Below are 12,267 nucleotides of genomic sequence, written 5' to 3'. Positions count from 1 at the left end.
TAAAATAATAAAAACATTTATAAAATCCTGAACATGTGGATAGTTACAATTATATTGACTAGGTCACAGTGGATTATAGTTGTAATTATATGTTCATAAGAACGAGTCCTAAGATTAGATCAGCGCATTGGATTTTCACTGATTAGGCAATCTATGATATGATCTACTTACACATTCGGGGTGTGATGTCTTGTCTAAGGCATTGACCAAGTAGATAAGATCAGATGTATTTGGTTACATCGGACTAGGACCGATATTGATTATTGATTGATAAATAAGTATCGTTGTTATCAAATCTAATCAATGTCACAACATTGACCATAGGTTAAGTCGATCTTAATTATGAGTGATAATATTTTGCTAATTATATTATTTAAATCTTTTGAATTGTTCGTTACCGGCTTACCCTACGGTCTAGCTCATACGTACATCTTGGAGATTTAGTAGTGTAATTGAGTGGGAGTATTATTCATAAATATGAAATCTATAACTTCTATATGAGAAGTGAATATATGATTTCCTTAATTTCTTTGTTCAAAATGTTAAATGATTGAGATCTCATTTCTGTGATTAAGTTCACAGAAATATCATTTATAAGGAACTAAATGGGAGTTAAGGATAAAATACTAATGATGGGTAAAGCGATAATTTTCACCCAGCTCGTTAGTAAGTAATCGATAGAGTATTAACTGACTGTAATGATTATAACAATGGATAACGTATTTATGGTTTGTAAAATACGTTTTATGAATTCAAGAGTTCAATTCCGAGTCTATAGTGGAGTCACGAGGAATTAATAAGGTAGTGAAATTATTCCTAAATAAATTCACAGTAACTTATTGGAGCTTGATTTCATTGATCCATGGTCCCCACATCACCTTTCAGTAAATTATCTAGAATGTCTCAATTAATTGATTTAATTATCAATTATGATTTTGAAAGTTGACTAGGTCAATTTTGGAAAATTTACAGAGATATAAGATTTAGAGAATAAAAGATAACCTTTGGATAAATTTATCAATATTGATAAATTGGTGTCAATATAAATAAATAATATTAAATCAAGTTTCAAATTATAATTAGTTAATTTGAATAAGGATTTAATTAATTAATTAATTAAAAAATAAATAAATAGAAGGTTTTGAATTTAGGCCCAATTGGGATTTAAGTTCGAAACAAAGAGATTTGACCCAAGTCTATTTGTGGGAGCCCAATGCTTTTATCTTTTTGTTTATTTTTTTTAATTAATTTACATTTAAATAAAACCCATTGAGTTGTCTATATAAAGAATATGATATCTAGGGTTTTCATAAGTCAGTCTCAGTTGATTCATTGGGTAAGTGAAAACCTAGACAATCTAATCCTTTCTTAGCCACTATCCCTTCTTCTCTTCTAGATCTCTATCTCATGTATTGAGAACCAGCCCACTCTAGTTCTAGGTTGATCAAACGCTTGGTGAGGAAGATTGTGTTGCTGATCTAGTTCAATCTCTTGATAATACTCAGTAACAGAAAGGAATCAAGGGTTAGAGAGATTGAAGGAATGAATTGTTCCAGTTCCGCTGCTTAATGTAAGTTTTTACTTTACTCTCTATTTGTATCAATTTCATAGGAGCATGTTCTAGGAATTTGCAAGTTTTTTTGATAATATGTAAATCACATGAAAATAAATAAAGATCCTACAATATGAAATTCCTACAGTATCGTCTATAACTCATATTACACATTTTGTGCCCATTCGACAGACGAAGAGCCCTTGTGTTAGTGCAACATATTGGACATCCATGGCAACCTTTTGTGCTTAACTGTGATAGATTACCATAAGTTGGGAAATCATTAACAGTCCACAACAAAACAACTTTTAAGTTAAAGGCTTCTTTCTTAAAACCGTCATATGCCTCAACACAATTTTCATACAAATCTTTCAAATCATCAATTAATGGTGCCAAATAAACATCTATATCGTGCCCCGATTGTTTTGGGTCTGGAATCATTAACGTAAGCATGAAAAACTTTCTTCTCATCACTAACCATGGAGGAAGATTGTTCATAACAAGACAGGCCACGAACTATGCCTACTACTTAGAGATTTATGTGGATTTACACCATCGGTAGCTAGACCTAGATGAAGATGTCTTGCTTCAGTTTTAAATTATGGATTTAAGTTATTAAATTTTTTCCAGACCCACAAATCTGCAAGATATCGGAGTTTACCATCTTTCACTCGCCTAATCTCATGCCATATTATGTTTTTAGAGTGTTCTGCACTTCGATATAACCGCTTAAGCCACAGAATCAAAGGCAAGTATGACATCACTTTCTGAGGAATTAGTTTCCTAATCTCCTTACTCTTGCTAGGTTTGTAGTGGCGGTAAATCACATTCTGGGCAAGTGTCCATATCTGCATACTCTTTACGATATAGCACACAATCGTTCGGACATGCATGGTTCTCCTCATACTTCAACCTTATGCAATTTAAAGTTTTCTTCAATTCATACGTAGACTCAAGGAAGCAATTATCTGACGGCAAAATCTCCTTAAAAGCAACTAAAAATTGACTAAAACATTTATCGCTAACTCCATTTTGTGCTTTTATGTTGTAAAATTTTACCATCGTTGGTAATCTTTGTTTCAGACAACCATTGAATAATGGTTTATCTGCATCTCTAACCAATTTATCAAATTTTGAAGTATCATCAACAAACTCTTCTTGGGCTTCATCGAGCAATTCCATAGGATGATCGTCAAAATCACTATAACCAAAAACATCAACCCCTCGCCTCCCAAATGGATATGGATTATTATTTTTCAATGATTCCCCATGCCAATACCATGTACGATAACTTGTATCGAATCCCCAACAAAATACATGATTCTTTATCATGGTAATATTTCCTTTTGATCCATTACCACAATTTATACATGGACAATGAATTATTTCTGGATCACTAGAATTTGTTTGGTAAAATTCTAAAAATTTGTTGAATCCGTCTTGAAATTATTGTGTTTCTCTATTCTCAAGAATCCATGATTTATCCATAATGGTAATATCTACCTAACTCTTAAGTCAATAATGAAAAGAAAATTAATATTGTAATTGAACAAAAATATTATCAATTAATAAATTCTAAAATGAAATGGGCAAAGTTTCCTCTATTTATAACATATAGAAAATTCATATGAAGTTACAATTTCAACATAAACAAACATAAATATTACATATATTAACCTATAAAACATGTTCAATTAATATATTAATCTTAAAAAAAATTGGGCAGTGTTTCCTCTGTTTTTATAGCATATCCCAAGTTATTACTATCTATAATTTCAAATCAAACAAAACATACAACAAACAAAATGCATGTTCTCAACCATAAGTCACCGCAACACATAGAATTCGCAGAACCTACTTCACTAAGACACTCATGTTGTCAACCTTCTGTTTTCTCCACCACACACAATTTTATCTCACAACCTACTTCACTACGAATGTATATCTAATATATTCAAACTCCTCTAACAATAGTTTATAAATATCAAAAGTTAAAATAAAAAATTAAGTAGTAATTATTACTCACCTTCAAAATTAATCTTCAACAATTTCAACACACCTCAAATTCAAACAAATATTTCCTACAATAAAAGTTTAAACATTGGTTAGTAAATATACGATAATTGAATTGATCCTAAAATAATATAATTAACAAAAATAAACTTAAAAAAAAATTCATTATGTAAATAATATAAAAAATTATGTAAGAAACAATATTATAATATAAAAATTATATAAAATACAATATATTCTAAAGATTTAACATAATTAATATTAACTTTATTAAAAAATAATAAATTAGGTCAATAATATAAAAAATACCCAAAAACTAAAATATATATTATAAAAATCAAGTTTTAGTGATCAATACATGTTTTGAACAATGAAAATGTCTTCTACTCCTATATAAACTTTCAAAAACGTTATAGAAAAGCTTGAAAACCACCCTATAAACATTCATTGAAACCTTATTAAACTCACTCAATATTTTTTCATTTTTTCCCTAAAACATCAAAATAAATCAATATTAAGTATATTTACATGATTTAAAGCGTTAATATGTAAGAAAATGAAAAAAAAAAAAACAAAGTAAAATGGTGAAAATGGAACTTACTCGTGGTAGGGACGAATGCGGAGCCGTTCTCTCTTCTCTTTCTCGTGTGCAAATGGAAAATGAGGGAATAGGGCTCTCGTGTTTGTTTTTGTAGGGAAAATGACTTTTCTTTGCAGTTTTTTCTACAAAACCGCAGAGAAAAGTCTCGGTCACCTCACACTTGAAACTTTAGAATGCGTTTTTTTAAACTACAATAAAATATACGCTGGTATTAAATGTGATATTTTACACCGATTCAAACATTTTCTCAGTGTTTTTTCTTTAAGGTTTAAAAAAAACGCAAAGAAAGCCTATATTTATAGTAGTGTGGTATCATAAAGTGTTCATATTTTTCTAAAAATTATGATGATAACGAAGACAATCGTGTAAAAGAAATTGGGATTCACATAAGTAAGAATGTGTGATTCAACATGATAATACACAAGAGAGGGCACCATTGTAACTTTCCTCATAAATATATCACATTCCCTTTTTTTTTTAGATTGGTAATGGGAAATTTGACTTTTTATGCTTCATGGGGTGGTGTAATTCAAAATAATGCTAGGCTTTTCTATCATTACAAAATAATGCCCATTCATTTTAGCATACCCAAAATACCCCTATCACAACTATCACCTCTCTTCCCTCTTCTTGTTTCTTCCTCACTCTCTTTCACTCACCTCACCTCACACTGCCACTAAGAGCACCACGGTAGAAGGAAGTCGAGAAACCCCTACGAAGGAACCCCTACGAAAGCCATTTGTAGAGATCAAGACCAAAGTAAGGGTTGAGAAATCTTGGAGAAAAATCTTATGGGTAACCAATTTTTTCTTAAATACTTGGATTAGTGATGTTTCCTTTAAAAATTTTGGGCATTTCGAATAATCTGAGCAATATTTGCACATATTTTTGGTTTTTTTCTGGTTTTTTGTCGATCTACGTTTTTTGGAAATTTTCTGGGTTTGAGTTGTGCTCGATGGTTGCTCAATTTCTGCTCGATGCAGGATCGATGGCACATCAATTTTTACGGTTGCATGTTGTGCTCGATGGTTACTCGATACCTACTCGATGGGTGCTTGATGGTAATGTGCATCATCTATATTTCATGTATGCTCGATGGCACATCAATTTTTATGGTTGAATGTTGTGCTCGATGGTTACTCGAACCCTAATCAATGGGTGCTCGATGGTAATGTGCATTCTCACTATTTCATGCATGCTCGATGGATGCTCGATGGCACATCATTTTTTACGTTGCATGTTGTGCTCGATGGTTACTCGATACCCACTCGATGCAAGCTTGATGGTAATGTGCATTCTCACTATTTCGTGCATGCTCGATGGAGGCTTGATGGTCATGTTTTTCAGCATCCTTAAAATACCATTTCCTACCATTTGTTTTTCAGCTAATTGTCTTTGTGTTATTTTTATTTCAAGTTCTACTATTTACGTATTTGTTTCTTACAACGGTGTTTGGGAAACAGATGGTAGGAAATGGTATTTTAAGGATGCTGAAGGTGAAGTGATACCAGCAGAGAATGATGTCACTTACTTGCAACTACTTGACATACTGCATGAGACATTTTAGGTGGATAGAGAGGTGATGAATTAAAACTCGAGGTTCCATACGTATACGGCGACCAACCATTTGCACTGGTTCAATTGAGGAATGATCGTCAAGTTCGTGTATTTTTAGGAATAAGCTTGCAAGGATGGATAGTCTTATGTGTGACTCCAGTTAAGAAGAATGTCATATCAGATCCTTCTCCTAGTGTGAACAAAAAAGACACGAATAGTGTCAGTCCATCTCCTGCAGGTAGCAGTTACAAGCATCTTAGCGAGGTGGGCACTTTTGTTCTAGTTACTGATCCGATGGATACTATTCAGCTTGATATACCACAAGGAGGTCCCACAGGTGTGCTTGAGGCATATGAGTATGATCCCTATGTGAATGATGATCCAGTTGGTAATTGGTTTGAAGATAATGATGATGGTTCCGAGGATGACTCGTATTATAGTGCAGATGTTTCAAATGAGGAGTTAGACATTTCCCAAGCCCAACAAGTAGAAGAAGAGCTAGGACTGCCTCTTGCACAGGCACACCTCTCAACTCAAGGACGCCGAGCACCTTCTCGAAGCAGTAATCAACCTGCTAGGACAAAAGATAACACTGAGTGGAGGGAGACAATTGTATCAAGAGAAGATCACACCAGATGGAGTGCCCCATTGTTTACAAAAGAAGATATTGAGGCATTTGCTAAACCCATTCCTCATCATCTGGTGCACCAATGGGAGAAATATATGTTGGGAAGACTTTTGAGGACAAGATTGATTTAAAAACCAAAGCTGCTCTATTTGCAATGAAGAATAACTTTGAGTATATGGTGAAAAAGTCTGGTACTGACGTGTGGTATATCCCCCATGTTTGAGATCACTGTATCCAAGAGCGTACACACATGCTCACTAGAAGTGCGACAAAAAGGTCATCGTCAAGCTGCACCGTGGGTCGTTGGACACCTCATAAAGAACAAATACGCAGTTGATGGGACCAGTTACATGGAAAACAACATAAAGGAGGATATGAAGAAAAATTTTGGTATTGATTTAAGTTATGAAAAGGCATGGAGATGTAGAGAGAAGGCACTTAGGTATGTTAGGGGGACATATGAAGATACGTATTGCAAGTTGCCATCCTACTTGCACATGTTGGTTTGGGGTACTGAATCTACTGGCATGTGGTGCACGTTGAACTCTTTGCTTCTTTTAGCTCCAGGTGGAATCGTCAAAGAGGGTCGTCCTTGAAAAGTTGTGACTACAATAACAACGATGGGAACAAATAAGACCATGAATTCATAAAGGATTGCAGTTGTTTATCACTTATCACTGTCACATCTAAATCATAAACATTCAAAGTCCAAGTAGAAATGGAGGCTTCAACTGCAAACCAATGCGCTTAAAGGTAGTTTGGGCACCAATATACAGTGTTTACTCCCTTCCATGACGCCAGAAATTGATTGTCAATTCCCGTAATCATTGACATCACATCTGAATCCCACAAAAACCTTTTCTTATCTGCTTCCTTGGCATTCTGATGTGCATCATAACGGGCCAGTACCACTTGTGAGAACATAATATTCATTGCAACAGCATCTTGCTAATACGCCCCGGGATAGAACTGTCGACGCCTACGAAGCATATGCTTGGCCGCATCAATATTCTGCAAAAATGATAGGAAAGTAATTGTTAAACCATCAGCCTCTATCCATCAAACCAAATTGAATGCCCATCGAAACCCTATCGAACCAAATTTAATGCTACTATAACCAAACCATATGCCTCTATCCATCGAACCAACATCGAACCCCATTTAAAGGTACTAGAACCCAAACCATCTACCTCTACCCATCGAAACCCCATCGAACCCCATCGAATCCAATTTAAAGCTACTAGAACCAAACCATCTCCCTCTATCCATCGAACCAACATCGTACCCCCATCGAAACCCTATCGAACCAAATTTAATGCTACTACAACCAAACCATCTGCCTCTATCCATCGAACCAACATCGAACCCCTATCGAACCCCATTTAAAGGTACTAGAACCCAAACCATCTGCCTATCGAACCCATATCGAAACCCCGTCGAACCCCATTTAAAGCTACTAGAACCAAACCATCTCCCTCTATCCATCGAACCAACATCGAAACCCTATCGAACCCCATTTAAAGGTACTAGAACCCAACCCATCTGCCTCTACCAATCGAAACCCCATCGAACCCCTATCGAACCCCATCAAATCCAATTTAAAGCTACTAGAACCAAACCATCTCCCTCTATCTATCGAACCAACATCGAACCCCCATCAAAACCCTATCGAACCAAATTTAATGCTACTACAACCAAACCATCCGCCTCTATCCATCAAACCAACATTGAACCCCTATCAAACCCCATTTAAAAGTACTGGAACCCAAACCATCTGCCTATCGAACCCCTATCGAAACCCCATCGAACCCCTATCAAACCCCATCGAACCACATTTAAAGCTACTAGAACCAAACCATCTCCCTCTATCCATCGAACCAACATCAAACCCCTATCGAAACCCTATCGAACCCCATTTAAAGGTACTAGAACCCAACCCATCTGCCTCTACACATCGAAACCCCATCGAACCCACATCGAACCCCTATCGTACCAACATCGAACCCTATCAAACCCACTATTTATACCAGATAACAAATATTAATAAAATTACTTACCCCATCATCGATCCAAGACTGTGGTATCTTCATCGTCAGAAACCAACTCAGACCATACACACCAGTTTGGACATCCCTCTTCGTCTTGTTCGAAATATCTCCAAGCAACCCATTGCCGACCGTCCTCTACTATGTAGCAAGTGGCTTCTTCAGAGGGTCGAGGACTAATGGCACGTCATCAATTGCATCCAGGTGAGCTTTCTTCCTGGTTGGGTCGGTGTAGTCTTCAAATTTCTTAGGTTTGTGCCTTTTCCTCTTGTCCAATTCAAACTCTACACCAGCAACATCCCCAGGTTCTATAATAGCAACACCTGGAGTCTCAGGATTTGCTGTGAGTACTATCGGGGGAGGAGTGCCTATGTCATGTACAACAAAATCATCTGGGAGGTCAAGTGATTTGGAATCAGAATCATTTGGAAGATCTTGTAAGAATGTCAAGATCTTATTGACAGCAACCATGATGACCGCCAGGTTCTTTAGGATGGTATCTATAATGCCCCAAACCCCAAATAAGGTTTAGGACCTTGATTAGGAGGTCGGGAGGGCCATAATTGATTTATTATGTTATTAAATGATTATATGCATGTTTATGTGAATTATATTATAATATGATGATAAATGCATGCATATGGGTTTATTTTAATTATAAGGGAATTTTGGTAATTTGCCCGTTAAGGGCGTAATTGTGTATTTTCGTGCATGTGGGTGAGTTGTGAATGGTACCACATTATATGTGGAATTTTTCGAGCCTTTCGGCATGAGATGATCATGAAATGCAAATGTTCGGTCTGGTCATAACGGGTTTAAGTTCGGGGCTCGGGGTGAGTCTTGGGGTGATTTTAATGATTAGAACATTACCAGAAATTAAAGGGTAATGGGATATGATTTATTGGTATGTGAGAATGTTGAGAATAACGGGCATTGGTAGGTGTTAATTATGATTAACGAAATAGGTGCGAAAGGATGATTGTGCCTTTGGTGGCTGTTAAGGTTTATTTTAGACTTGAGGGCATTTAGGTCTTTTCACCCTAAAGGATTTGTTTAAGCCATTTAAGCTTAGAAAGCTGTAGAAACCTTCTCAAAAACAGAGCACCAAAATCACCTTCTCCCGTACATCATTTCTTCCCCATTTCTCTTTGAATTTTCAAGCTCTTTTTGAGGAATCAAGCCAAGGAAGCAAGCTGTGATAAGCTAGGGTTATGCTCCACCATTGAAGAGGGTGTGTTGCAGAAATTAAGGTGAGTTTTTAGCCATTAGAACTCTTGTTTTGCTCTGTTTTCCTAGTTGAGTTTCAGCTGGTTTTGAGTTGGAAAGTTGGGAATTGATTGGACTTTTGGCTAGGGTTTTTGGGGTTTTGATGCTTAGGACATGTGGAGATGGTATTTGGGTTCATTTGGGACTCAATTTTATGTTTGGAAGCTTTTGGTTTGGGTTGGAAATGGTGGAATCGAAGGAAGAGGTTTTTGGGCATTTTTAGGCTGGAGGTAGTGCTACAGCGCCCAGTAGGGGGCGCTACAGCACTACCCGAAGAGGTGCTGGGCGGTTTTGGTTCTGTGAAGAGCACTGGGGCGCTAGGAGGGTAGCACTACAGCCCTACCCTGTTTCTTCAGAACCCCGTTTTGAGTGTTTTTAAGGGTTTTTGGCTTGGGGTTTCAATCCTTAAGGTCTGGGATCGAATCTACTCACCATGTGGGTACATTTCGGGGTCCCGAGAGTGGAGTTTATATCAAGACCCTATCTTTGTTGATTTTCATTAATTGGAGATTGTATTTGGTTATGACTAGGTTACCGCTAAAGGATTAAAGGATCGATCGTTCTCAAGGGTCGTTCTTGTTCTAATTCTCGCTCGAACCAGAGGTAAGAAAATTACACCCTGTGTATATGTGACATGCATGGTTATTCTTGATGCATGTTGGATGTCTAAATATAATGCATGGGATGCACGAGAAACATGTGATTAGGGCATGCTATGAATATTGAATATGAGATTGTTCAGAGCTTGAGCCTCTGTGTTTATGCATGATCCTAATTGTGCTAGCAATTGTTAAGCATGTTTGATGCCCTGTATTCAGATATTTGACATATGATATATGTTTGGTAGCATTGCTTACTTGTGTATGGTACTGACTCGTCAGGGTCGGCATTGGTCGCGTAATACAGACCTAAGAGCCGAGAACGGCATAAGCATCATAAACGCAGGGCCGGTAAAAGATTAGATCTAATCAATATCATCGTTGAATGACTCTAGGAGCATTAATGCTGGACCGACCCTAAGGTCGATGCAAATTCTAAGCGCTTGACTAGTCTAGGACTAGTTACTTAGAGCCAGGGCCAAAGGCTTAGGTGACGGTTTGTCACATGGCTAGGGAGCAGAATCCGATGGTTGTGACTCTATGGTCATGCGGTAGGTTATATTGGTGACTAGTTCATTGAACACCTATCTTGTTCAAGCTAGTGAAATAATCACTTTTCTATATAGCCCGGTGACCCTATCATCACATGGCTAAAGGGAATGGAACCAACCTTAGTGACTTGTACAACTGTCACTCTTCTATTTAGGGCTATCAGCCCGGTATGGTTACCAGAACCACCAGTGTTAAATCATTTATCTGATTTGGATTGACTTCAAATACATCCACTCAGGAGGGTAGGATTCCCTATCTTGGATACCCATCATTACGTGGATTTGTTTGCCTGCTTGAATAGGGCTATATTTGCTAGGTGCGTGCCTTATGATTTGATGGCATGTTATTACTGATCATGAGCATATTAAGTTTTCTTGCTGGGCTTCCGCTCACGGGTGCTATGTGGTGCAGGTAAAGGAAAAAGAAAGCTGGACCATCCTTGAGCTGGAGGGCTTAGGTGACAAGGTACACATATGCAGCTGCTCGATCGCCACGGCCGAAGGTTGAAAGGGGAACTAGGGTTAAACCCTGTTTTGCCGCTTAGATCGGCCAGTTGTAAATATTTTCTTATAATAAACTTTAAAATTATATTTTTGGGATCCCAATGTATACAGTAAATGTTTTAATGAAACGTTATATCTTATCCAAAAAAATTAATCCCTAAACCGCCAATCATACTTAGCTACACGATTTTGGCCAAATGACTTGATTAGCGAGTTTAGCACTGTTTATAAGGCACACCGTAACGATCCCTAGAGTTTAGGGCGTTACAACTTGGTATCAGAGCGAGCCAAGGTTTATGGTTCCTGAAGACAAGCTAGGCATGTACACTCGTCACTGAAGATAGCTTCACTCAGGGAATAGTAACTATTTCTGTAGTTATGTGCTTAACTGCTTAAATAGAATATAAATGCTTTACCTGCAAATTGTATTAGGGAGCATGAGATTCTGATAGAGCCTGGATATTAACTATATGATTATATGCTCTGTGAATATATATATATATGAGTGTGATCATATGATTACCTGCTCCATGAACATATATAATTGTAATATTTGCTTGTTGGAGTTGGAGGCATGGTGTAAATGTTGGAAGACTAGGGATCATGATTGATGTATGAATGTCATGGGCATGTTTATAGCACTGCAAGTGGTTAATGAATGTGGTGTGGTAAGATTTGTCCCATGGGGAAAGCTCTTGATATGCTCATCATGATTAATGGGTCAAGTTATTGACTCCTGATTCAATCAGCAAGTGTATATTCAAGGCAGATAATGAGGCCTGGTGGTGGTTATATGGTGGTTGGGAGTTACAGCCAGGGTATTAGTTCTTTATCTGCTCCTATGAATTTTTAGCAGATGTTCACAGATTTGCAATCAAGATTGCAGAAACAGGAGGAAGAGATTAGGTGTTTGAAGCAACAGCAGAATCTGTTGGGGAATACTTCTTCCTT

This window comes from Humulus lupulus, chromosome 7, assembly GCF_963169125.1.
Source record: "Humulus lupulus chromosome 7, drHumLupu1.1, whole genome shotgun sequence".
Lineage (NCBI taxonomy): Eukaryota > Viridiplantae > Streptophyta > Magnoliopsida > Rosales > Cannabaceae > Humulus > Humulus lupulus.
The sequence above is the reverse complement of the archived record's forward strand: the minus strand, read 5'-3'. Positions refer to the sequence as shown.